This window comes from Pezoporus wallicus, unplaced genomic scaffold (assembly GCF_028554395.1).
Source record: "Pezoporus wallicus isolate ANWC-B61680 ecotype Strahan unplaced genomic scaffold, APGP_CSIRO_Pwel_v1 contig_4191, whole genome shotgun sequence".
Classification (NCBI taxonomy): Eukaryota; Metazoa; Chordata; class Aves; order Psittaciformes; family Psittacidae; genus Pezoporus; species Pezoporus wallicus.
The window spans coordinates 4,808,780-4,836,476 of NW_026641383.1; the positions used below are offsets into that span (position 1 = coordinate 4,808,780).

At 44.3% G+C, this 27,697-nt stretch overlaps 1 long non-coding RNA gene across 2 annotated transcripts; it reads right to left on the reverse strand.

Moving 5' to 3' along the window:
• Positions 1 to 10,468: 10,468 nt before the first annotated feature.
• Positions 10,469 to 24,574, reverse strand: LOC130606832 (uncharacterized). Of its 2 annotated transcripts, none has more exons than XR_008974082.1 (3): positions 24,452 to 24,574; positions 18,297 to 18,362; positions 10,469 to 10,840 (listed from the first exon to the last, which is right to left on the reverse strand). It is a non-coding gene; the product is annotated as an uncharacterized LOC130606832 (long non-coding RNA). The 2 variants fall into 2 exon arrangements; XR_008974083.1 differs by lacking the exon at positions 24,452 to 24,574 and adding an exon at positions 19,581 to 19,805.
• Positions 24,575 to 27,697: the final 3,123 nt, after the last annotated feature.

The window sequence follows — 27,697 nt, forward strand, 5'->3', positions numbered from 1 at the left end:
GGAACTGGATGATCTTCAGGTCCTTTCCAACCCTAATTATTCTATGATTCTGTGAAAGGATATTAAGGTTTCTACAGGAGTTAAGAGGCAAGTTTTGCCTACCTCCTGCTGAGAAACACCTTGCCATGCCCCCCAGGACTTGCCTTTTTCTTCTAAGTTTTGCAGTACCATACAGCACTAGTAAGCAACACATCTCTTCCAGTAAACCTTCTCTTTTGTAACTGCATTAGGTTCTTCAACACAATCTTGAAGCCTTTGAGCTGTACCTGCAGTTAGGAGTTTGCAAGGGGAGCTGAAGTACTCCGACAGGAGAAGCTTCAGCAACAAGCCCTGATTTTCACACCGGTCCAATTGGAGATGCACATCTGGCAGCAGGGTTTACATACCTGGGTAATGACTGGCCAGAAGAGAAATTAAATTAGTCTCATCCTTCTTCCTTTGTGGCAGCACTTCATCTGAAGTGGTAATAAAGAATAATCTCATCAACTAGCCACTGGCCACCAGTGTAATTTGTCTGCTATCGATCTGCAGTGTGATTTAATGGGGTGGAAAAGCAGGTACAGGAGAGATAATTCTGTCCCTCTCTAGGTTAAGCTGGACTTTCCCAGGTCTCACCTCCTGATGGGCTCCACTGCTCCCTCCATGTAACACCCATGGGTGCCCAGCTCAGGCCCTGCACACACATTTCACTCCCTGGTGCCCCAGAGCACAAAGTCCCCAGGCCTTTCAAGAAGGAGAAATGGTTCAAATTGGTGCTCAGCTGCTGAACCCGAGAGCCTGCAGGCTTAATCTCAACCTGCCACAAAAGAGGAAGAGGTTTAACATCCATCAGGTTCTCACACCCAAACATTTGCCTTGGGAAAAGGCATTGCACTTACTCTGCTGGCTGACATTTGGTTTCTCTACACCAACAATTGAAAGCTGAAGCCTCCCCACAAAACACCTGGAGATTTATGACTATTGTCATCAACAGGAACTGTAAAATTAAAACACAAGAACCCCCCCCCCATCCATAAACCAGCTCTGCCTAAACCATGCAAAAGCCATAAAAAGGAGCCGCACGCACCAACCCATAAATCCCAGCTGTCCCGTTCCACTGGCTTAATACCAAGTGATAAAGATGCCCCAGAATTCATATGGCTGCCAGTGTTTCCCCCCCCCTCACCTTGCTGATGGTATACATAAATAACACCACAATGATCTCATTTGAGTCCCTTAACCAGCAGAAGCCAGTTCTAGGAGCCCCAGCCAGTCTAGCTGGAGCGACTCGCAGTGAGCTTTGATTGAAGCTGACTATTAGTGGAGACAATTAAGATGCCGTTTCAGTTTAAAGATGAATTGGCTGTGCAGCAGACAAATAGCGAATGCTTATTGCTGCCACGCTGAGGCAGGTAATCAGGGAATGAAGCTGTAATTGTGGCACCTCTTGTTTTGCTTCTGCTGGAGCGCAAGAACGCGAGATTCAATTTAACAAACAATTTGCCACAGGGCTCATGCCTGCTGGGTGGGAAAGCAAAGCTTGCTGGCAAGGCTCCCTTGGAGTTTTGCTCCTTTTTAAGCCTGTTATAAGCAAACCTGGCACTTGCTTTAACCTTTGCACCAAAGCAGAAAGGAAGAGGAGAAAGGCAGGAGCATCACTGATGTTTTGAGAGTGTATCTTGGGCTTCAGCCAGAGATGATAAAAACCACACACACGTGGTGGAAAGTGTCATCATTCTCTTGATGCCTTTTGGGTCTTTGCAAGCTTCTCTGGAGAAACTAAAGGGCAGCCAGGCCAGCATCCTGGAGCAGCAAACGTAGACATGTGCAAGCAGGGAGAGATTTATATATGCTGAGAGTTGCTCTCCTTTTGCAGGAGATTCAAGCTGGAGATGCTGGGTGATCTTTAGGCCAATTGTCCTTTCCCCTGCCCCACCAAGGGAGGGAAGGATGAACTGAAGAAGAAGTTATATATAGATCAAGCAGCTCCTCAGCAGCCTGCCTCTGTCCTGCTGTAAGGGAAGGAGTATGAAGACACTCTGCAGAGCTTAAGGGGCTGGCATTTAGAGGACTCCAAAAGATGTTAGTGCAGAGATTTCCTGGACCAGGCTCACAGAGCAGGGCTTTCTTGGCTTCATTACCTCTGTCTGGGATCCATCCTTGCATACAAGCACTGCCTCCAAGTTTCTAGTCTGGACTCAGCTCCTCCAACAAGGCCAAGTCCATATGGGTTACAGCCAGTCTTTACGCATCCTTCCTGCTTCACTGCTGTTAGGGATTCATAATTGAGCAAGTGACTTAAACTTATACAGAATAAGATCCTTGAGATTCAAGGTTTTATCTTTTTAAGGCTAAACGTGCTTAGTGACATGCTTTAGTGGTAGACTTGGAAGTGCTTAGGCAAAAGTTGAACTTGATGATCTTAAAGGTCTTTTCTAACCTAATTGATTCTATATTTTGAGATCTCAGAATCAACCAGGACCTTGCTACTTCTTCAGGATGCAGACACTGGCACAACTCTTTTGGTCAAAAGAAGGACAAAGAAAGCTGTCCTTTGGTTGCTAGTCTGGCCTAGCTCAGAAAATGAGGACATCAGACAGAGAGATCTTTTCCTTTCAATCAATTTGTCTTTGGAAGTGGTTCTCTTTCTCCTCCCCACAAACACACAGGAATTAGAGAACATCAGAGAGCACAGAGGAACATTTAGTGGTTGGTAACTAGAAAGGCTCAACAGAAACCTTAAAGCAAAACAAAATGCAAACAAAAGAGACAAAGCACCCTCAGTCTTCTGAAGTGCTGCTGGTCACAGTCCTCAGTGAAGACATTTTCTTGCCTACAAATACAATAAGGGACTCACCATCAGTCGGATCCTGTTCTTCACTCATCAGCCTTGGAAAACCCTGGGACTGCCAGCAGCAAATTTAATGGGACTTCAGTCAGGTGCAACCTAAAGGGAAGAAAATCTCATCTAATTAAAGTTCAGAGTTTGGAATGGAGACAGCTGTCAGTACCAAGAGCTGTGTGCTCTGGAAAAGCAAGAGGCAGAGAAGCACAAACAAATACTTCATAGTTCATACATCAGCAGCACTGAGTACTTGAGGAAGGCTGAGGGTGTTGAAAGGGAATGAATTCACCACACTGGTTAAAGCTCATGTCTAACACCTCCAGCCACCAGCCAGCCTGGGCTTCTTACAGAGCTTTCCCTTGCTCACATGTCTTGCAGGAGACTCAGCCCTGACCAAGAAGGGATATCCATTACAGGGTTATCATTCTGAGGCAAGATGAAGCCTTTTTATTGATCCTTATTAAACAACCACCATTGCACCATGAGGTCTAGCTTGCTGCTCCGTCATCACAGAGCTGAGGCAGATGCCCTGGAGTGGCATGGTAGACTACAGAAAACCAGGACTAAACTTACTCTTAAGTAGCTCTCTCACCTCTCCCAGCTGAATAAGAATGCATCTTGTTCTTTCAGACAAACTAGTCACGGGTTTCTATTTAAAGGACATGAGAATGAACAGCAAAGAAGCATTTGGACTCATCCCAGTGCATATACTGAATTCAAAGCTTTTGGGCTGGTCAAGAGTTTCAGGTGTGCTGATCTTAGTGTGAAGACTGCACTTTGAGGCAGCTCCACAACTCAAGGCCTCAGTATCCCTTGTACTGCAGGAGCTATTTAGCACCTGCACAAGGAAAGGTAACTGGCTTGGCTTGTAATCCCTGTGTGCCCCTCGACAGCAGAACCTGCTCCCTGACCAAAGGTTGAGAGCTGTGAGTTTATGTTACTGGGAAGGAAGGGGACAGATGTGGCAACTCCTTCAGGCTGCCCCAGGCACCTAATGCAGGGGCATATTACAAGGAAAAGAGGTGTATGTGTCCCAAAAGGTACCTATCTCCGATGCCCAAGCTGGCTAGAGATAAACACTGCAAGTGTCTTTCCCTTCTGACACAAGTAGGTCATGTTCACTGCTCTGCTGTACACCTGGGCAGGGAAATCAGGCAGAGAAAGGTCAAATACTTCACCTTGTAAATGCTTGCATGAATGCTTAATCTCTCTCCTGTGAGCAGTCTCACCAGCTCCAATACAACTGTAGGTATTTCATAAAGAAGAAAGATCTCTAACCCGCTGCCTGCCTCTGAGGGGATTTGGGGAGTCAGGGGGCAGAGATCCCAGATCCTCATCCAAGCCAAACCCCAGTTTGCACCATCCTTCTGCAGCATAATTCCAGCATCAAGCCTGATGTGACCATCTCTACCTCCACCATGGTTTTAGCTATACAAAGCTCTGCCAGAGCTGACTCCCTCTCGCTTTAACACACAGAAGGTTATACTCACATTTCCTGGCAAACCACTCCTATTATCCTAGGCCCCAGACACAGCACACAATGCTCTCTGATCCAATAAACCATGAGCTCTATTACAGCAAAGTGGAAAATGCTAAAACCACCCCAAACAAAGCAACCACACAATAAAAATACACAAAAGAAAGCAAACTCCTCCCCATAAGAGGGGTGGGTCTCCAGGCTTTATACCATATTCCTTCCACCCAGAAAAAAGCCTGGAACATTCCAACCCACCAGCTGAGGCCACTTGAGTCTTCTAATGAGACAGATTGGGCAGCCCTGAGTCCATCCCCATCTTCACCTCCCCATACCTTGGCCAGGTGCTGGGTGATCTGGGAGCCCCTCAGCATCCTCAGTGAGTTGAAGCCTTGAAAGTGAACACCATCAATCAGCCATCACTTCTGAATGGAAACCTCTCTAAGGATGCACCCACTGGTGCTGCCCCTTCAAGACTCATGGGGTCACAAGAGGGACCCCCAGGGCTAGGTCTGCAAAAAGCTGTTGGGCATCACTACAAGTGAAATTTGTGCCCTGGCTGGAACAAGAGTACTTCAAGCTGCTCAAGTTCCTGGTGTCATGGATACTTGAGCCCTGGTGAACCATAACTCACTGTTCTTATCTTCTTGGGGCAGGGGACAAAGTCATACAGAAAATGTTAACTATAAACGCCTTTATTTGGAAACAAATACATATGTTACTGCACTAAATTAAGTCTGCTAAGGAGATGGAAATTAGATCATTTAAAAGCAGGGAGCTCTTTCACATTGTTTCAGCAGAATCATCTCTTTTGTTGCCAGGCAAGGGGCTCATTTGGGGGGAAAACAAACACATCTTTTACGATTATGGCCATTCAAAGCAGTTTCTTGCACTCTAAATTGTCTAACATGAAGGATCAATGGTGTCCTCAGATGATGGTTTAATTAAAAACTCCGCCTTTCTTCCAGTTGAGATCTGCAAAACAGCTCTGGATGGCTGATGGATGGTTTGCCATTGCCTTGCCTCCCTGCTTCTGGGTGTTTTATTCAGACTTTTAATTGCTGCCATTTGAGGATTATTGATTAACTGTAATTGCTCTTTTTCTCAGGCATCTCCCTAGTTATCTCCAGCTATGTGGTCTAGGCAAAAGATGAAAGCAGAGAGCTTTAGAACCAGTAATGGCTTTTCTTGTCTGCTAATGAAGATATAGATAGCTTGATTATGCGTGTGGACTCCTGTGCCTGGACCCTGCATTGGCTTGAACTTGAAAGTGGATCAGCTTGCAAATTCTTTTTCTTTAAGGAAAACACAATAAAAGCCCCCCCAGACCTTTATATAGTCCAGTCACATTAGACAGAAACTAGACTGATGAACTCTTTACACTCGGGAGTTTCCTGCCTTTCAGGCCAGGCAAAGGGAGCACAGTTACTCCTCCTCCTGTACCTTTGTATTTCAGGTACGTTTAAGAGCTCACGTTTCAAAATGCAGGGCTATTGAACAGGGAGCATCACCTGCAACAGGCATGAAGCTGCTCTTTGTTGCAGGTTTAAGGTCATGCTTTTAGTCTGAGGATTATGATCTCAGACTGCAGTGTTATTGGAAGGCAGGAAATAATCCTGTCAGAGTTGATCTGATAAACCTGGTGTACCTTAGTGTATAGATTGTGCAACTAAACCAAACCCCCACCCTGTGGCATTAATTCTTGAGCAATCACTTAGAAGCTGATTATCAACTAAGTGGGAGTCCAGTACCAGAATCTGTTTAGAAATAAGTTTTAGATAGCGAGTGGCTGCCTATGAGACTTAAATAACAACACTAATGAAATACAGTAATAGAAATTATCCCCTTTAATCTTCTTCCTTGGGGATGCCTGTGCCCCAGTCAGTGGGGAAGGCAGCACCATACTCAGCTCTACCCTGGATGCACCACTGCAGCCAGGTTCCATCATGCCATGGGAAATCCCTCTCATCCATGGACTTCATGGACATCCAAAGCCCTAAGAAATTTGGATACAATAAGTGACAGCAGCAGCTTTGGCACCTGCACCCTGCAATGAGCTCACCAACCCATTAACCTTTCCATGGTATAACCAGGCAGCCCACCACTTGTATATGATAGTGCTGGAAATGTAAATTAAAGGGTAGTAGGCAGCAAGGAGATGTACGAAGGGAATCATGGATATCTGATCTGGTTTAGACAAGACAGCTTGGGTAGGCAGCTAATTGGGAGCCGAGGGAAACAGCTTTCCCGGCTGCAGGCAGCTTGCAGAGAAAGGAGGTATAGGGTTTCTGCATGAAGAAGCTGAGTGCTAAATTGAGTATGGTATTGATGGCAAATGCATTTCATCATCACATTATGTATGTATATATAAAAAATGCAGCAGAGAAAAAGAAAAATAAGAATTTATCAAGCTTTCTGTGCCTTTTCTGAATTTTCTAGGGAATGTTTTCTATCAGTGCGGAGGGAGAGACAGCGCAGGAGGGAATGCTTTCACTTAAATGTCAGCAGGCTGAAGCAATTCCCTTTCCTATGTTTTGTTCAATGAAAAAGAAATTAATACTGAGACTTATTTAGTAAACAGCATAGTCAGGACAATATTTTTGGTATCTACACATGAAAACAATTCTGATAGTTCTGCATTTTGAAGAAGAAGGCATTTATTCTGTACAAAACCATAAAGATTCATCATTACTTACTGGGGTGACCTTCATTATTAAATCTCTGCTCTGCAGTGAGCAGTGGACACTCTTCAGGCACATGCTGGGAACTTCAGCTGCCTTTATCCTTGAGTTCTTCTTTAGTCTCACAAAGTAAGACTAACATCAAAACAAGGGAAAAAAAGATCATGAAAGGAATAAAGAAGTTCCCATGGGTACAGAAGACAACCTTAAGTGATGGACCATCCAGTCAATGCAAGTCATACATTCATTTAAGGACTGCAGAAACTTAAAGAATTAAGAGGGGAGAAATCCCACTTCTTTTGACAGTACAGCATCTTTTGAAAGGTTGTAACAGAGCAAACATGGTATAGAAATAGAGGGGCAAAGAGCAAGGTGGGAAGAAAGCAGTAAAGGATTTCATAGGTGAGCTCCACCTTGAAAGCTTGTCATAAATGTTATTTCAGTTAAATTAAAGGAAGTTTCTTGCAGTGCTTTATCAAGTCCTCTTTTCCTTTGTTGTAATCTAAATATGTTTCAAGAGGTCTTTTCTTTTTTTCATGTGATTAAAGGAGATTCACAGTAGAAAAATTTCAAAAGCGCCTTATTTTAATAACATGTTTCCATTAAACTCAAAATTTCAGCATGAATCCCATTCCTTTGGAAGGCAATAGGTTTTTTACATTTGGCTTCTGTCAGACCATAGGATGATGGTGAAGTGGATGGACAGTGTATATGTGTATTGTGGACGTCTGTGTATCAACAGTAGAGAAGAAAAAATGAACTCCTGGGTACCATTAGGGAAACCTGATCTGGTCCCACAAGCAGGGACAGGGAGAGACTTATTCACATTATCTCCATGTGCCCAAATCAAGAGCCAGATACACACGTAAGAGCAGTGACACAGAGCACTTACACTGGAACACTGACTGTATTAGACGAGCATCTTTATTTGATATATAAATCTAGATGATGGGAATACCCACCTGAGTGTGAAACTCATCCCTAGTGTAATGCATTTAAGGCAAGGGCATGCATTTGACCATCTGACTAAGCAATTTGAACACGTATTCACTGCTAACTGAAGTAATACATCAAACCTTGACTTGTTTCACCAGTATGTGTGAAGGGAGAGCAGGCAGTCTGCAGCCACTAGGTGGGATAACAGCCTAGCAGGCAACGTGGCTGGGAGATCACTGCAACAGAGCCGGCACCCAGCCTTTGGCCAGCATCTCTTACAAGGGATGGGCAAGTCGAGCACCACGCTATGTGTTAAACCTGCCTTGGGCAGGGAGGAGATTTAGGAGACCGCAGCATCTCTTTAAATATTCATTAATGTTCTCTGTAATTGCTCTGTTCCCGTTCAAGTGGGTTTATAACTTGACTATTGCACAGGTCTGTAATTGAGCTTGACACATTTGTGAACATCCTAACAGGGATGGTTCAGAGCTCTTGCAAAAACTGTAGTGCTGTAGTAAAGGAAATGGGCAAAACTCTTGAAATCAAAGGGACTGGCTTAATTTTCATCAGAGGGATCTGACCTGGAGATTTTTGTGCTATGTTTTATGGAGTAAGAAAAAAAAAAAAAGAAACGTGATATTTCCTCTTTAATATTTACAACGCATCTTCCATGTACCTTCAACAGCAATGTTTATTAAAAATGCATTAATAGTTCTGTTTTGCTTCAGGCAGGGGTATCTTTCATAGGACAGGCAGCTTAATTTGGATCTTAACGATGATGATGTTCTGCCTCTGTTCCGTGAATTAATGCAACTGAGAGATGAACTCCAGAGCCAAGATGTAAGAGCAGGAGTTTGGCTTTTGCACATAAATATGCTTAAGCAGAAAGCAAGAGCATTTTCTCCTCACAGCTTAAAGCAGCCCAGAAAGTTCCCCAAAAGAGCAAGAGGAAAGCCAACCACTGAGTAGGAACAGAGAGACAAAATAAGGCTTAATATTAACACCATCACCCCCCCTGGTTTGAGTATGTGAGTGGTTTTCTCACTCTGTTTTTTGCATATAGAGTTGCTGCATTCCTTTATTTTCCTTTGTACAAGTATATCTTGTACAAAGGAAAGAGGTGGTTATGCAAACCCACTTGCAGACCAAGTGATTGATTATCATCATGTCTAGTCTCTTCCAGAAGCCAATATGATGCCGCAGACCTTGCTTCCATTGATAGGTTGCCCTAAGAAAAATCCATATGGGCAATTAGGTTCCCAATATGAAGGGGCTTTGCACAGAGGCTTGCACGTGACTTTGCCAGGTAACAGAAAGTGATTTCTGCAGGTCAACTGTTTAGTAATAAATTGGGTATATATGTATGCAATACATGTTTGTATATACATAGTATTCTGAAAATGGCGAAGACGCGTGTTTGGCAAGAGGAGACTGAAAATGCCTCTTACATGAGTTAAGGATCGGGAATCTGTAATCCTTAAGGAAATGTAGGACTGAAATAGTAACGAATCCCATGCAAATCTCAAGCAAGAGGTACAATACCAAGACTAGCAGGTTTCTTCCACCCAAAATCCTCTCTCACAAAAGCAGTCTGAGGATACGGGGTTGCATAAGAAGTCAGGCTGGTGTGAACAGATCACTGTCATAACTACATTAATGATGAAAAATATTTTTGGGCATCATAGCATTGATTTCCCTTCTAATGAGAGCCTTACCTGCCTCTGCAACTGTAACAAAAACCATTATGGATCACCACGGAAAGAGCATTCTGGATGATCCAATTTGCCTTTCAATGCGCAGAAGAATTTGATTTTGTAGCATTTTCAAAAGGATTTGGAATTACAAAGCTAAATCAGAATTATTTTTATGTATGAGAGAAATACCCTACTGACCCAGGCCAGAAAACAAGCATGGATTAACAATTTTCAGCCTAAATAGCCACAACAAGCAAAAGTGTAACAGGAATGAATCATCATTAGATTTCAGAAGCTGCTACTGGCACTGGCTGCTGTTATTTCTCACTTTTAACAATCAGGCATTATAAGGGAGCTTGTACTTTGGAAAGTATCAACTCTCTCAAGAGTTACACTGACAAGTCAGGCTCTGCTGAAAATAGCAACCAGCAAGGGAAAGAAATGGGACATTTATTTTTCTTAGGTGTAGTTTGTTACAAATAGGGCATCACTGGAAATGCCTTCCATGTATTCCATGTAGGGCACAGCTCAGCCTCTCTGCCTCCTCCTCAGCACCACTTCTGTTCCTCCTTCCAACTTGCACCTTGTTAAGAGATCAGTTCAAGGTGCTCAGGTTTCCCTTGGGTTTAGGAGATCTCAGCCAAGTGTGGCAGCAAGGGCCTTTGACAGGCTGAAAAGTGACTTGTAGGTCTCGGAGGAAATCAGCCTCTGACATGAGACCTGAGCCTTTGGTGTTTGGCATCGTGCTTCCACCCTGAGTGCATCTATTATTGTTCCATGGGCCCTGAAAGAGATGTCAGTCACATGGCTGAAGGACAGAGGAGAGCTATAGGAACGAGAACCCTCTGGAGTGACACGGTTTCATGCTGTTTCTTTAATTTTTTGTCTGGCAAGTGAAATATCTTTCACCAGAAGGTGGGAAAGGACTTGGAACAAAATTGATCTTGGCTGAGCAAACATTTGACAACGTTCTGTGGGAAACAACCATCTGTCTTGGGAGATATCAACTCCAGGAGATATTGATGGCACTAAAAATATCTGCCTTAGTCCCCAGTCCCACGGCATTCGGTTTTCAAGCGTGGAGAGAGCTTCAATCCTTCAGCACTAAACCTTTTTATTTACTGTATTTTTGGAGTGTTCACTTGCCAGGTGTGCAGTGAAAGGCCCTGGTTTGTTCAAGATGCAGCCGCACACGTTTTGGTGCCTGGATCGAGTGGAAACTATAGAGGAGCTGCAAGAGAGATAATTAATATGGATTAAATAGGGAAAAGGGCTTTGTGCTCTGCTTCACAAGTACAGATCGTACACAGAGATGGATGTCTCTATCTCAGAAGAGCTGCCTGGACCCAGTTTGGCAGGCTGGTTTCTTCTGAGATACATGAGAGGAAAGAAAAAACACAGTCTTTGAAAGAAACTTTAAAAACGTTCTATGAATTCAAAACAGCTCTTCACAAAGAGGCTAATGCATTTATTGAAACTGAGAGGCAGCCTGCATCCCATGAATCATTAACATTTAGACCATTTCACCTTCCCTGTGTGGATAAAAGTCAAGATAATCCCAAGGTTTTCCATGGAGATGTGAAGAAGGGGCAGCCTAAATTCACAGATAAGTGTTCTGCACAGAAGCTGACATGTCTGCTTCATGCCTGTGATTTGCTGGTCTCCTGCAGTCCAGGCAGGTGCTTTTCTGTGGGCCTGTGAAGTAAGTAATAGTTATTTTTACCGCAAACTGGAGATCTTGCTACCAGGACGTATTCCTCTTTGGAAGAGGCAGTCATTGGCCACCAGGGATCTCTGTGGAGTGTCAGAGACCAAGGCATTACAGATGAAAGCCTTGATCTCTAGTCCCATACCTGCTCCAGTGTCTTTCTCTCTCCATCTGTGATCAGTGCAAACTCCAACATCCACATCTTCCCACAAAGACCTTCAGCTGCAGTAAGAACGAGGTGTAAGGTGTGTTTGAGATGCGTGTATTGCTGTTGCCCAGCAGAGTCAATAACAAGGGCCACAAACTCATGCCAAGAGCAAGAACAAACGATGCTTCCTGCTGACATCCCCCTGCCACCAGCAACAGCCCACCAGTGAACCCCAGAGCTAGATGTACTCTCTCCATGTTTAGTCTCTGCTACAGAGGACTTCTTTCTGTGGCCAACGTGACAAACCCATGGGAACCCACGCTGCTTTCCTTGCAGAAGAATGACTGCTCAGCGTAAACAAATGATTGAAAGGCAGGGACATGAAAAGGGGCAGGCTTACCAGAGCATAACTTCTCCTCATGATGAAGAAGGCTAAAATAAGCTAGACTGGCAATCACACTTTAATGATGATGATGATGATGATAATATCAATGCATGTTGAAGGCCTGTGGCTGAGTCTTCCTCAAAAGCTGACTTAAACGATACAAAAGAGCAAGAGATGTTAAAACCAATCAGTGATGGAGGAGAAAGATGCAACGACTGCACCATCCGTATATACTCAGGTGGACAAAGAAAAGGGGGTGTTCCAGCAGTACAGAATAGATTGATAACAAAGAATTCCCATTTCTGGAGTAGCTGAGGGAAGAAAAAAAAAATATAAAAATGCTTTAGAAAACAGCAGCTTCATGGTCCTGGAATAGTGAATGCTACATGTACGGGGAGAAAAGGAGTAGGGGCTTGCTTGCTGGGCAACTGGAGCAACCAGAACACTCTGGGGAGTGATAAAGATAACAGATCGCAGCCAGGAAAGAAGTGAAAACACCTGAAAGAGAAGGGGAAGCAGGAGAAGGGATTTCTTCCCGTATGTACAGTGAGAGGAGACGAGACCAGGCTGATAGGATGCACACTTCTTTAATGATTTCTTTTTTTAGTTGGGTTTGTTTTTCATGACAGTTCTGAAATAGGATAAAGTACAGAGAAAGGCGATGCTGCATAATGTGGACAGGAAAAGGGAAGTGTTCAGCTTTTCCATTTAAATGCATGGAAATCTCTGTGAGGTCTGTGAATTTAAATGCATTGTGCTGAAGTAAACGACTCCAGTGACAGAACAGGCTCATCCTGAAGGCTCATAAGCACTTACTGAAATGATGAACTGTGCTAATAGTCCCAGGCTGTGTTTCAGGATGCTCAGTGTGGCACTGACTCAACAAACACATCAGACAGACAGAATTTAGCACCAGAAAGCCCTCTTTAGCTCTTCAGCAGTGTGACCACTGCTGTGCTCACAGGGACCTAGCTGCAGGGATGGGATGGATGCTACAGCTGTGGAATGGATGCCCATCCACAGTGAGCTCCAAGGTGGGTGTCCATGGGTGGTGTGACATACCAAACTGCTTCTGTAAGAATCACTGCACATATCCTGCTGATCCTCTCTGCCTTTTTCATCCCACTTTTTCCCTGACAGCCGCAGTGCTCTGCAAGGCAAGGATGCAGCTGTTGCAAACTGGCCTCATGGAGAAATAAAGGAGGAATGGAAAAGCTGATAGATACAGGCCTGGACATACCCATGGAGGGAATAAGCAGCCCAGGTGTGGTGGTGGGAGCAAAGAGCATGTGCTTGGCTTCCTACTTAGCGGTGACACAAAAACCTCAGTCTGTGACACAGAGCTGGGGACGCTGCCACTCACACTCTGGCTGCCTTCTTCCGTGTTTCATTCTGCAGGGTGACAAAGAAGAAGAAAACACTTGAAAGACACTGGATTGCTGCTCAGGGCTGGAAGTTATTGGTGGTGCCTTACCAATGGGAGATCTTGCTGCCTTTGAATCACCTTTCCCAGATGTCCAAACCCAAACACGTTCCTTTTTAGCATCTGAGGGAACACCATCGTACCTCATGAAGCACAGGCTGGCCTGAAAGCTAAGGACATGAAAAGCAGGCCATTATAAATAAAAACCAATGACTCCATATCAAGCTCCTTATTCCCAGACCTTCAAAACCCAAATGAAGCCAATTAATGTAAAGAACCACATATGGTCACTAATAATACATACATTTCAGTTGTCCTGTGCAAGCCAAAGCATTTCTGCCACATCATCAAATGCATTTATATCTGTGCACTCTTTATTCAGTAACGATTTATTTATGTACAGTTATGGTGCACCCTGAAACACACAGCTAACTAATTAACTCATAGCCACCTGGAATGGCAATTAGCACAACAAAATCTGGAGCAAAAGCATAAGGCTGAGCATGGGATGTACATGCTTGAATCACTGAAGATAGTCAGTCCCAATGGTTTTAACTCACATAAGGAAAAAAACATGCATTTCAAGTTGAGGCTGTCCAGTGCTAATGGCAGGTCTGGAATATCAGGCTCTGACTGTGTGGGAGGCATAGGCTTAAGATCCCTTGGCCTTCAAGCCTGCGCAGTGGGATGTGCCTTTCAATATGCTATTACAGTTAGACCAGAGAAAATACTGAGTCTTCTATCCCATGGAAGCATAGAATCATAGAATGGTTTGGGTGGAAAGGACCTTAAGATCATCCAGTTCCAACCCCCTGTCATGGGCAGGGGCACCTCACACTAAACTATGTCACCCAAGGCTCTGTCCAACCTGGCCTTGAACACTGCCAGGGAAGGAGCATTCCTTCAGACAAACTTATTCTGCCAACAGATCATGGACTCGAGGTTTTTGTGATGGAGAACAACAGATCTTCATGGAACCGCTGTACAGGAACCAAAGCAAAACCAAGTTAAATTTGGGTGAAAGACTTCATACTCTGTGTGCATACGCAAGAGGGCTGCTAAGTTGATAGAAAGCCTTCTGATATTGTAACTGCTGGACTTGAGGCTCCTAGTATTTCAGTATTTACCATCTTGCTTCTTTTGCTACGATGAAGAATCACAACGATTGGGCATTGCTTGTGTAACTCCACACTGTGCATTTGCTGCTGATCGGTGGGTTTACTCCTGCTAGAAACGTGGAGGTGGGCTACAAAAGACGAAGCATTTCCTACCTGCATTTAAGCTCCTTTGTGCCTGTTAAAGGGCTTTGCCAAAAATCAATGACAACCTGCCTGCTCCCATGCCTAATTGTCACAAATGTGTGAAAACAGAACTCGGCGCAGTTAGTAATTATCCCTTCATTATGCCGATGTGCTTCTGATAGAATAATCATGATCGGAAGACAGGTGAGTCTCCTCTTTCCGTTTTCTGTTTGCAATTTTAACTTCTTTTTCTGCTAGTAAGAATACTCTTTCTGTTTTAAAGAGACAACAACGAAACCCGCCTTTGGAAGCCTGTGCCTGCCCATGCAGCACTCAGTGACAATGTGTCCCCTGACCCGAACAACCAGACTCGGCGGTAGCAAACAGCAGTGGAAATCACAGGCACATGAAAATGCTGGAGAGAAGGGCACATAAAAAGCATCTAAAGGTGAGTCTGAAAGAGAATTTGGTGCCCATCAAAGGTAGCTCAGAGTGTGCACATCATCCAGGGGCAATGTTCATTAGGATTAGTTAACTAGCAATTTCCTTCCTTGCTGGCTTTTAACCATTTGTTATTTATCATGCAGCCTAGTTTGCTCTGCAATAGACACTAAAAGGTTTAGGATAAGCAGCAGCAGTCACTCCAAGGAAGTAAAGCTCATCACGTACCCTTCAGCTGGAAATCATAAACAACCCTGGAAACACATAGCTGACCCCTGAGGTGGGAGAGGAAAACCAAGACGGCACCTTTCCTGATCCCTACAGAGGGAGCTGACAACAGCCATCCTTGATCTGCGCATTACATGCAATGTAAATACATCTGTTCTTACTAATCTTACAGTAAGTTTGATTCTAAATTTTGCCTTTACCTCCACAGCCTTTAAATTCATTCCTGTCTCTCCTCTTCTCCCTGTCTTTGAGGACAAGGGGTAACAGATTAAAACTTAAACAGGGGAAGTTTAGATTGGATATAAGGAGGAAATTCTTTCCTGTTAGGGTGGTGAGGCGCTGGAATGGGTTGCCCAGGGAGGTTGTGAATGCTCCATCCCTGGCAGTGCTCAAGGCCAGGTTGGACAGAGCCTTGGGTGACATGGTTTAGTGTGAGGTGTCCCTCCCCATGGCAGGGGGTTGGAACTGGATGATCTTGAAGTCCTTTCCAACCCTAACTATTCTATGATTCTATGAGTCTACGACTGCCTGCTCTTGGCAGTCTCTTCCTCCTTTCCATACCATCCAAAAATGTTCATATTCCTCCTCAACTCCGTATTCATGCAGTCTTCTGTCCCATCATATCTAGTTATTCAGAGATACATTTGAGAAATAAAATAAATAAAATTAAGTTAATAAAACCTACAATCCTGGGAAAATATTTGCTTTGGATATGGTATAGAGAATTTAGGAAGCTGGGAACTCCCAGTTTCAGGAACTGGGGGACTGTTTTACCTGGTACAATGCCTTTTTTGCACTACTGACCAGAAGACGCTGGTCTGCCCCTGGACTGTTTATTCCAGAACTAGTGAGCACTGGCAGCTGTGCTGGAGAGTTTGAAAAGGACAAGTGATGCTTGTAATTTGTGTCCAGCTTATTTAGTAAGGCAGCAGAGGATTTAGGAATGAGCCCAGATTAATTAGAGAGTTATGTGCCATTTTACAGGACAGCAAAGCCAGTGGCTGACTGTCATTTTAGAGTGACTGAGCTGTGACTTCTGTACAAGTGAGCAATGATGCTGCTGGTGGAGGTGAGAACAGCCATGCACCCATTTGCAAGTGGTTGGAGGACTGGCCACCTCTCATGCAGAGCAAAGACAAATAGCACGGTTGTTTAACATTGACTCTATTAAAGCTCCTCATTCCTCTGGCAAATCCAGTTGATTTTCAGGATAATTAAACTGTTTGTGCCTCCATCCAGTCTGTTTGCTGCTCTTAAATTCCAAGGCAAAATGAGCTTCATTTAAAACAGCAGCATCAGTAATAGATAGTGCAGCTCTTTGTAATGAGATCCTCTCATCTCATTTGGTGACTTAACAGTGAGCAATCACAATAGTTAGCAATGCAGATAATGCCTAACTACTGACATCTGAGCCAGCAGACAGGGACAGGGCTTGCACATGAGAGGTGAAGTTTCAGGCTTCCTCAAAACTGAAGTCAGTCCCTTCCTGCACAAAGGCCAGCAGTCCCAAGATAGTGTCACTTTTGCCACCTCCCATCCAAAAAAGTCTCCCTTTGCACAACCACAAACCTTGGCAAATGAGCATGAATCCAAGCCCAAAGCTCTCACACAACAGTTTCCAGGAGTAACCCTTCGGTTCATGTTCTGCCATAGCAAGGGCATGCTGCTTTGTTCTGAGGGGCAGCCCTACAAGCACATGTAAGGATCTCTACAAGCATTTCTGCATGCCACTCTGGTGCTGTGTGTTTCTTCCATAGAATCATAGAATAGTTAGGGTTGGAAAGGACCTTAGGATCATCACGTTCCACCCCCCCTGCCATGGGCAGGGACACCTCACACTAAACCATCTCACCCAAGGCTCTGTCCAACCTGGCCTTGAACACTGCCAGGGATGGAGCATCCACAACCTCCCTGGGCAACCCATTCCAGTGCCTCACGACCCTCACAGTAAAGAACTTCTTCCTTGTATCCAATCTAAACTTCCTCTGTTTCAGTTTTAACCCGTTACCCCTTGTCACTACAGTCCCTGATGAAGAGTCCCTCCCCAGCATCCCTATAGCTCCCCTTCAGATACTGGAAGGCTGCTATGAGGTCTTCCATCTCACCTTTTGTCACTGAAATTCAGGAGAATGCATCTTTCCGAACAAGAAAAATGAAAATCATTCCCCTATAGAGAAACCTGACCAGCACTTGGCATGCCACTGCACATGCATTTTCCCCAAGGGGAGGATGCAAAAGCAAACAAAACATGGCAGATGTTAGTCGTGGTGTTTAATGTGCTGTTGGAAGGTGCTCAGATCCTATAGAGCTGAGAGCTCTGATGTCTACAATACAGAAGCCAAATACTTCAAGATGAGCTTTTCATGTTGCTCTGTTTTGAAATATTTCAAGATGATGTGGCACAGAAATAATTTCGGCAAGAACAGATTTTCCTAAGCAAGACAGAATGATAAAACATTACACTTCATGGTATACAGCTGAAATGACACTACCTCAAAAGACATCACCTCATGTGAAACAGACGATCAAAATTGATTTCTGATGTTTGATTTTTCCATCAAAATGTGGAGAAGATGAAGAACATTGCAGCAGAATTTCTCCAGATTGAAACACAGGCTGTCCTGCACGCACAGAACTTCAGACATCACAAGTTGTCTCCATCTTTATAGAATCATAGAATAGTTAGGGTTGGAAAGGACCTTAAGATCATCCAGTTCCAAGCCTTCTGCTGTGGGCAGGGACACCTCACAGTAAACTACGTCACCCAAGGTACACCCATGTCATCTTTTCCAGTCATTAATGGAGTAACTACCTCAGTTTGTATCTACACTGCAGTGACAGACATGGTTAAATTCTCGGATGTATTAAAGGTTTCCTAAGCGAATGGAAAGGAGAATAAACCCATCTCAGTTTGTGCATGATGCATTACGTGATCATTTGACTTCAGGATGTTGGAGTTTGCTTTATCAGGATTTGACACTGTCTACTTGACTAAGCAGTAGCTCAAATTGAAAAGGTAACAAAAACACTGACAATGCCATGCCTGTGAGCTTCAAAACAGCACAAGGCTTGACTAATGGAACATGTTTTTTGCTCTTAAAGGAACTACTTACCCATTGCTTCATCTTCTGTTCACCAAGGATCATCCCATCACTTGCTTAGAGTTGTGGTGCATTTCTCTGTCCAGTAAAAGAATAAAATCATACAGATAGAATAAAAAGTTCCATGGCTTCTGCTTAAGGTGTCAGAGGTACCTTGTGGTTTCTGTACAAGGGCTCACTAAAGATACATTATGGAAGCAAGAGAGTAATAGCTGCCTACACAGAAAAGGTTTGCAAAGGTGTGGGAAGTTAAACAAGAGCAAAATCCTCTCCTAAGGGAAGCAGTGACAGAGGCTGCTTTACACTTCTTGACTCCTGGTTCTGGTTCAAGCACAATGTCACAACCAATGTACATCCAATTGCTCTTCCTAGCCAGGGCTGTTATATCCCCAGGGAGAGAAATCGCACCCTGGGACGCAGGCAGCAGTTGCCTGGTGCCTCTTGCGCAGTGCCCTGCTGGAAAAGTCACAGCACAATCATCTCCCTGGTGAATGTGGAGCCAGATCTAACCTGTGATGGGAATATCCTGAGGCTGTGCCAGGGACAAAGGGTGACACGACCAGAGCGGGCGTCCCCAGCGCTCGCCAAGGGCCTTGCTGCAATAAGCTCCATCTTCTGTGAGCTGCTATACATGAGCTGCGGGAGAACTTTCCCTAAGGAGAGAACCCACATCACTCTGGAATCCCATTCCTGTTTTAGCGTCATACCCCACACCAAAGCGTAATTCCAGAGTAGATACAATGCAGTACCACCAGCTGCTGATGTTAAAAAGCCCAACAGGACAACAACCCCCTAAACATAATGAAACAAGCTGCCAAACCCCAGGATGTTATTTAGATACTACAATACTCAGAAATTTTCTCATTATGAATCTTCTCTTACTGAAGCCTCTAGATTTTGAATGTTCCAGCTTTTCTCTGGAAGCAGGGAAGCAAGAAAACTTGCCCTTTTTCCCTCCTCTTTTATTCTTTTCCTGAAGGAAATGTGCCTGTTCTTCAAGTCATATATTGCATAAGGTACCCTTGGAAATCAGCAAGCAGATTTGCAGTAGCATTCAGGTTCCTTCTTCATGGTGAATTTAGGATTACAGGGAGCCAGGTATAACTTCATAAAAAATTAAAAGGAGGAGAAATAAGCAGTCAAAATTAGCATGCAAAGGGGAAGCTGTATTTTTTAATGTGAATATTAATTCTACAGAAAAGAAGTAGAAGAAGTACCCTTAATAAAACAGTTTTCTCTTTTAACCAAAGACATGATTAAAACAAGCTCTTCGAAATAAATCCCCACCAAATATACCTGACAAAATATCCAAGGGAATTCTTTCCTCTTCCTACTCTTCTGTTGTCACATCTGTGGGGATATCTGTGCTGTTTCTTGCAATATATTTCAGGTAGCCTGGAAGCTTGTGTCTTGTAAATCAGACTAAGATCCAGGCAGGTGGCATGAAGGGCTAAAAGAAGTTACTGCAGACCAGGGAAGAAGTGGGATTGAAGCTGGAGTCAGAGCTGGTGCCTGAGGGCAGCTCTGTGGGTGCAGGGTGAGGCGTTTGCCAGTCCCCTACACCGGGTCAGGTTTGTCACCCCTGTGTCATAAGTGGCTCTGTCCACATGCCCTGTCACCCATCTAGAGCCTTTTAGGCCTGGCCTAGCCCCTAAAATGAAGTATAAGGAATACAAGCAGCAAAGCTGGGTTTGAGCAGTGCAACCTTGCAGAGGAAGGGGGTGCAGGAATCTCACCCCATCTGCAATCATGTATGGCTGTGCTTTGATCTAGGAAGGAAATTGCAGGTATTTCATAGGAAAAACACCTTTTTGGAGGAAATGGCAGCATGTATCCCTATGCCAATCCAGTAGGAATAGCTCTTTAACATAGGAGATGTTAAAAATAAGCATTTTTGTACCTGTCTTGTCCTTTTGACACCAAGTTGTAAGAACACGGAATAAGGACAGGTATGTCTGCAGGCATGCGAAAGCGTACACGTCGGCTTCTTGTCTGCATTGCCCAAACGTAGCCAACAGACTAAGCAGCTCAGCAGCCCGGAGAGGATTAACACATCAGGAGCAAAATGTAATCAAAAAGCGTATTTTCCCTCCTGTCCATGCTGCATGCCTGAGTACCAGGAGGGGGACAACACGCTAAAGGGACTGCATTGTACCCAGTGTCACACGGCATCATTAAATATCAGATTAAATAGCAGATAATTTAGGTAAAGACCAACAGGCACAAGGACACGCAGAAGCGCTATCAGCCAGGACTCCAAGGATGACAGGTTGTTACCACAATTTCCTAAGAGGCTGCAGCTGTGAAACTCCCTTTGTCTTTTATTTCTCACCCTCCCACTCAGCAACCTTCAGAAACTGGAGCTTAAGTCTCTTTTAAGTTGATGTGCTACAAAGGAACCGAAAGAAAGACTCAAGGGGAAGATATTGGCTTTAGCTATTTGATCCGGCTTTTTACATTGCTATTCTATGCCCAATTCTGGGAAAAAGAAATCCCTTTATCCTCCGATTCCCCACCTAATCAAAACTAGGCTATTTTATCCAAATAGCAAAGCCACGTTGCTTAACGCCTGCATTGATTTCAGCCCCCGGAGAGTCAGATCTGAAAGATTTTCCCTGAAGGACAGTCAGAAAGGAGAGCAATTTCTGCTGCTCTACCTTTGTCACAAAATATTACTCTTCCCATCAAGAAAACACATGTTGCAGCAGCATAAGGAGGGAAGGCAGCAACAACGGTGCAGGCAGCAGCCCTGCTTTGCCCCATCAGTGGCTCAGCGCCTTCCAGCACAATGTGAGACCAGCAAAGGGTGCTGCAGCCCCAGCTCAGCTTTCAGTGGGGTTGTGCATTTTGCCTGCATGGGAAAGCATCAGGAGACGATGGCCCTTGCCACGGTCTCCAAGTTCCTGCAGGAACAGGGAAGAGTGGATTTTATCAGGGCAGGTCTAGTATTAGCTACAACTTCCTCAGCAGGAAGATGCCTCCATTCCATTTCTTTTGACTCCAAGGAGGGAGACAAGAACAACAGCACTAGAGTGCTGGGGTGATATACAGCACATCATACACAGGTATGGGGCATCTTCAAACCCCCAATCTCCAGCAGGTCCTCCCGGGGAAGCAGTAGCTGCTACCAACACTATGGAGACAGGGGAATCTGATCCCAGCCCTAGCTTTAACCCAGCCTGCCCCCATGGATAGAGATATGGGGCAGTGGACAAGCAGAACTTCCCACAACTCACACAAACAGAAACTCTTACAAGGTTTCAGGGTTCTACTGCCTCCACAGGGTCGATATTGTCAAAGGTGGGGAGAAGAAGAAGGAGGGTTATAAGCAGGTGAAACAGCATTAAAGATCTCTTTCTCTCAAGGAAAGCAGGCTTTACAAAATGCCACAGGAACTTGAGCACAAGCCAACACCTATTTAGTATCTCAGTTTTCCTGGAGATTTGCAGCAGGAGCATGGAAGTGTGGAGATCCCTCAATTTCCCTTTAAAATAGAACCTATCAGACCGGCAGGAAAGAGCACTTTGCATCTCTTCCAGGTATCCCCGTTACACAGAGAAAACAATTACTATATCAATGGAAAAATTAAAAGCTGCAATTTGTTTTTCCTTTACAGGTGTCAACTCCTGAGTAGAAGATTGCAGCTGGGGAAGCTGAGTTTTGGAATGCAAATGGAAAAGCACTTTCTGTAGATGTCCTACCAGTAATAAGCTGCGAAGAACACAATCCCTTCGGCTCCAGAAACCATGCAGATGAAGCCCAGCTGTCATTACACAGTTGGGTCCCGAGTAGCAGCAGGGAGAAAAAGAGTGGATTTCAAAGTAGTTTCAACAAGAAGATGAAGCTGTTCAATTCAGTCAGGAATTGATCTGGATAATTCACTGTGCAAATGAAATATTGCACCTGGGTTTTGTTTCTTTTCTTTCTAATATCTCTCTTTTTCTAAATACATATATATATTCCTAACATTTCCTCACATGCTGCTCTGCCTTGCTCTTTACTAAAAGAAAAAACACATGCTGCAGAAGTGTTATCCAGCTTTGAACCCAAACACAAACTCTAAAACTATTCTTAACCTCATGCCTGCAGTCTCAAATACTCATAACATCAAATATGGCCAGATCTATTCTACCTGTTAAAGCCAACATACACTTCCAAGAGCAAGCCCTAGCCCAGACCACTGGTCTCCATGTATTCCAGATTAAGGTCAGGCTGATACCTTATCCCGAGCTCTGCCTTCACTCTCACAGCTCCAAATACCTGCAAAATGAAATGCATCACTGCCAATCTCCCATACAGGGAAGAAGGCTCTTTGCTAAGCAGGGCTTACCTGCTTCTAGTTTCCCCTCAATCTCCACTTAAATCTCACCCTGACCTTTGTTTCAGTACATCAAGGTTAACTGCAGTGTGCTCACACTGGCAAGCTAAATCCTTCTGAACCCTGCCTTGCACCAAGTTATCTTATGTGCTGACAACAGATGAAGCAGAAATAATGGATTTTCATTCTTTTTTGCAGCAGAGCATCCCTGAAGACCTTGCACAAGGCCTATGATGCCCAAGGAGATGATGTTGTGTTGCCATCCCCTGTTGCTATTACTTCTGCTTTAAAGACCCTGAGGTTTTCCCTAAACAGCGATGCAAAGATGAATTTACTGCTTCAAGAAGCAGAACTGGTGGTGCAGAAATCCACCAATTACAGGATTATGACTTGCTTTGGAGCTTTGCAGGCCAAGCCTTCCTCAAAGGCATTGATACTTAGGCCTTCTCTTTCATACTTTTGAATGGGTTTCTTTGGTGGTTTGGTTTTGGTTGGTTTTATTTGTAATTATGTGTTTCTTTATAAAAAGATCCTACAGTCCTGTCTCCTATTTTCTCATCTGAAAGTTTATTTAGAGGAATCATCTCCTTTTTGCCCTTAGTTAACCCCAAAGGAAGAAGATTCTGAGAATATTAAGAAAAACTTTGTCCAGTCAAAACCCTGACAACTGGTCAAACATAAAGCAAAATGCATCAGGCCTGGTTTGCAGCAATGTTTATGAGCTGGGTTTGCTTCCAGTTGCAGCTGGTTATTGGTATTTCTAGGGCTGCATCCAGACCTCTGAGCATCATGGTGGTTGTTACCAAGCCCAAGAGCATCGGGATCTGGCATGCTTTGCCTCAAAAGGACATTGCAAATCCATCCATACAACTGCTGACCTGCCTCAGGTGCTGCAGCTGCACACAGCCTAGGAACAGCTCAAAAGCTTGCCAGAAAAAGAGATAAGCACGTTTAGGGGTATCTGCATGAATGATGGGGAAGCCTCAGCTGATCTCAAAGGGAGTGTGATCAGACCTGAGGATGGTTGCTTGTGGTGATACGTGATTTCCTGCTTTCCTGCATCTTATCCATTCCCAGAGCAGCCCTTCCCCCTTTATCATTTACAAGCTGGTTATTAAACTACAAGGCTGGAAAAATATTCCATGTTCTCCATTTCCTTCACTGAAATCACACTGAAATGGCACAGCTGCCCACTGCTGAAGCAGCTCCAGCCACAAGAGTCAGACACCTGCAAGAGGAAGGTCTGTCTTCTCAGAGCAAGTAAATCACTCCAATATATTGCTCAACAATGAGGCTAACTCCCAGCCAAGACAATACCTTTGGGACCTGCTGGTGAAGGCAGACGTTGCTCTCAGCCCATTCCTGTGTACTGACACAACAAGAAGCAGCAGCCTATTGTGATTTTTGCAACAGCACCAACATTTCTGTGAAAGATGAAGAAGAGGTCAGCCAAGAGATGAGGGATTCCTTGCCTTCCTCTAGCACACTCAGCTTTAGAAGGAAACTGAGTCACTGCTTGCAAATGCTGCAGACAGCCCCGGCAAGCATCCAGCAGCCTTTTAGTCTGGATCACTGTGACCCCAGAGGAACTTCCCTTAAGGGAAAGACAGATCCACTCTCACCTTCGGTTGTTTCTGGCAGTGCTAACAACGTCTTTGTCAAACACTGGCCTAAAAATATCCTTCAACAGCTGCACCTGTATCCTTTTATTTCTCAAGAAAATCTTTGCTTTTAACTTTTTTACTCTAAAGTGCATGCATAGACAAAGGAAAGCAAAACCAACAGGGGATGCAAAAGCATTACTGAAGATGATTACAATGCAATCTTAGTTAATGAGGTTGTAGCATACCTTATTTTCTCCCTTTGGCTTCTTATTAATATGAAAGATCCTTTTTGCTTTAAACCACCAAGAAGTACCAAAGTTCATGTTAAGTACTGATACACATCTGCTGGAAGGTGTTTGGTACTTAAGAAGCAGAGTCATCACTGGGGTTGCTATGGCAAACAAGCTGTTCTATCAGTCAGGAAAAGAAAGTGCTGTATAAATACTGAGTAATTACTCAGAGAAGTAACAGTGCTAGAGCAAGAACAAAACCTGAAGTAGCTTCACCCAGTGTAACGCAGCCAGATCCCTTCTCTGCAGTTACTGGAGATCCGTGACTGCAGCATATTCTGGTTTTGCTTTTTTCAGGAGCTACTCTTCTAGGCTGAAATGTATTTAGGAGGGTTTTCCTGCATCACACCTTACCTGAACTGAGCAACCCGATGTCGTGCAACCACTCTGACCATAGGTTCACTGGGCATAATCAAAACAGAGCATGCCACATCTCTCAACAAAAATGACTAAATGGCAGCTGTTCAAACAGAATGGGGAGTGGTGAAATCCTCACCTACTAGAGCATTTCTGACAGGTTCCTGTCGGCTGTATATTGGCTCCATGCTGCTCAGCATCTCTGTCCATGATTTAGAGGGAAAAAGAACACATCAGAATAACGACTAGTGATGTGTCACACATGATGCATGACACATACACACAGCAACACAGAAAAGAGTAGGACAACGAATAACAGCAAAGCCTAGTCATGTAAATCCAGTGAAAGGCAGCTGCTAGTGGAAACATGTTTGAAGCTGCTGCATTGAATTCATAGTTAAGGGGAGCTACACTGGATTTCCAACCAGGTAGCTAGGGAGAGCCCCTCCTGCTTTTCCTATCTGCTGGTTGTTCTCACCAACCCGGGCTGCTGAAATGGTCAAGAGACTTGGCTGTCGTAGAATCACAGAATGGTTTGTGCTGGAAAGGACCTTAAGATCATCCAGTTCCAACTCCCCTGCCACGGGCAGGGAAACCTCACACCAGACCATGCTGCCCAAGGCTCTGTCCAGCCTGGCTTTGAACACTGCCAGGGATGGGGCATTTACCACTTCTTTGGGCACCCCATCCCAGTGCCTCACCACCCTCACGGTAAAGAAATTCTTCCTTATATCTAACCTGAACTTCCCACTGCTAGTGCTGCGTTTACCTCCTATCCCATGCCCTGGAGCCATCAAAAACAAGGGTGAGCTTCAGAGCATCCAACTGGGAGAAGGGAATCAAGTAAGGAGACCGGTGGGTGGTAGATAGAAGAAAGCCTGGGAAGACAGGAGAGAGTTTTCATAGTTCTATCAGAAAGTCAGAGCTGAAGACACCAAAGCAAATGGTGTTATCATGAACAAAACAAAGCACAGTTTTGCCCGTCATGCTTTTAATTTAAAACTTTCTATTGTTGAGAGCTGTCAGAAGTCCCTTCTGGTTATATGCTTGTTTAAAGGCTGCATCCTACCATTACAGTACACAGGTTATTCTGTCAAATCTTCCATATTTCAACTCTCTCTACCTTCATGAGCTGAGGTACATCCTCCCTAAGGTTACATGAGAAGTTAAGTTTTGTCTTCCTTCAGGCTGTTGTTTCTCACTGTAGAATAAATGATGCCTCAGCTTCTTAAAAAAGCCCAGGTGTATTTCTGATACCATTGCCATAAACTTCAACCATTAGAGCAGTAAAGAGCTTAATAAACCAAAGTATCACAGTCTTGTTACCTCATTCCAGTTGCGCCTCAGCACCATACAGTCACTAAAGTATTTCTCATTACCACATAATTTTCAGGCTACTTCTGAATTTCATAGATGGAAAAACAGAAAACCAAATAGCTTATGCTATTTTATGCAGCTGCATAAATCTCTGTACAACCAATGTCCCACCAAAAGAACCAGAAACCAAATACCATCCCTGCCAAATCCCAGTTTCTCCCAGCTTGATGTGGGGTGGCAAAACACTTGCAGAGGGGAGGCAGGGGCTGCAGCCAATGCACTTAGATTTCATTGCTTTTGGGTAAGCTGATGGTGGCTGCTGTTTAGGTCACGTACATTCAACACTGCCCAATATCAATATGAAAGTATAGGCAGGGACAACCACTCTCAACCATTTTGCCCAAGGCTCTGTCCATCCTGGCCTTAAACATTGCAGGGATGGAGCATTTACCACTTCTCAGGGCAGCCTGTTCCAGTGCCTCACCACCCTCACAATAAAGAACTTCTTCTTTATATCTAACCTGAACTTCCCTGTTTAAAGTTAAACCCATTGTCTCTTGTCCTATCAGTCCAGTCCTGAGGAACAGTTTATGGAAGAAGGAACACAGCTGTAAACATCCAGGATGCCCTGACTGGTATGTCCACAGCTAACAAGAGGTAGGCAAAGCACCCGAGTTCTGGAAAATCTTACAGCATGGCTTACAAGTGTCCTCTTGTGCAGCACAAGACAGAGGTGAGCATCCACTTCCAAATTGGTCTTGGGTTCACCTCCTTGCCTCAAGTATTACAGAGAGCACCATGCCTTTGTGTCCTCTGCCCTGTGCACCACAAGACCCCTTTTGGGCTTACCAAAGACCAATACCAACAAAACTTAGCTTGGGCAAATGAAGATTCCTTTGTTTTCCCCTTCTCCAGGCATGGTTTGAGCTTTCACCCAGTTTTCCTGGTAAGCTCCTCTCCAGCTCTTTGAGGTTTGCAGCTACAAGCACAAAACCTCCAAAACACTTCCCTCCATGTCTTTCCACTGGCCATAAATGCTAACGTATTAAATAACCCCACAGTGTGCTGAGGGACCCTTTACATTATTAAACGCTATCATTCAGGTGTGAACCTTTCCATTGATTTACCACTCACTTCTCATCCTCTCCTGGATGCATTAAGCAGCTGCAACCCACAACTGGTATTGAAGAATAACAATTCCATTTGTTTGAATCTGACGCAGCGCTGCTCACTTTTGCAGCCCATATAATTCTCCTCACTACGGTTTATGTGACATTAATGACAAAATAAATAATTCAGCATGGTTTTCACCCAAATGTAGCCCTGTCAGAGACTAATATATAATCTTTGCTGGCTTATTTAACAAAACAAGACGCTGAATGGTACTTTCAAAGGTCAAAACTCTCATTTTAATGGAATTTGGTGGCAAAGCTCCCCTGAGACCCGATGGTAACTAACAGGTACAAGCTCCTGCCAACCCGTCTTCTCATTTAGCACTCACATTTGTGCTCTGCACGTGTACCTTCT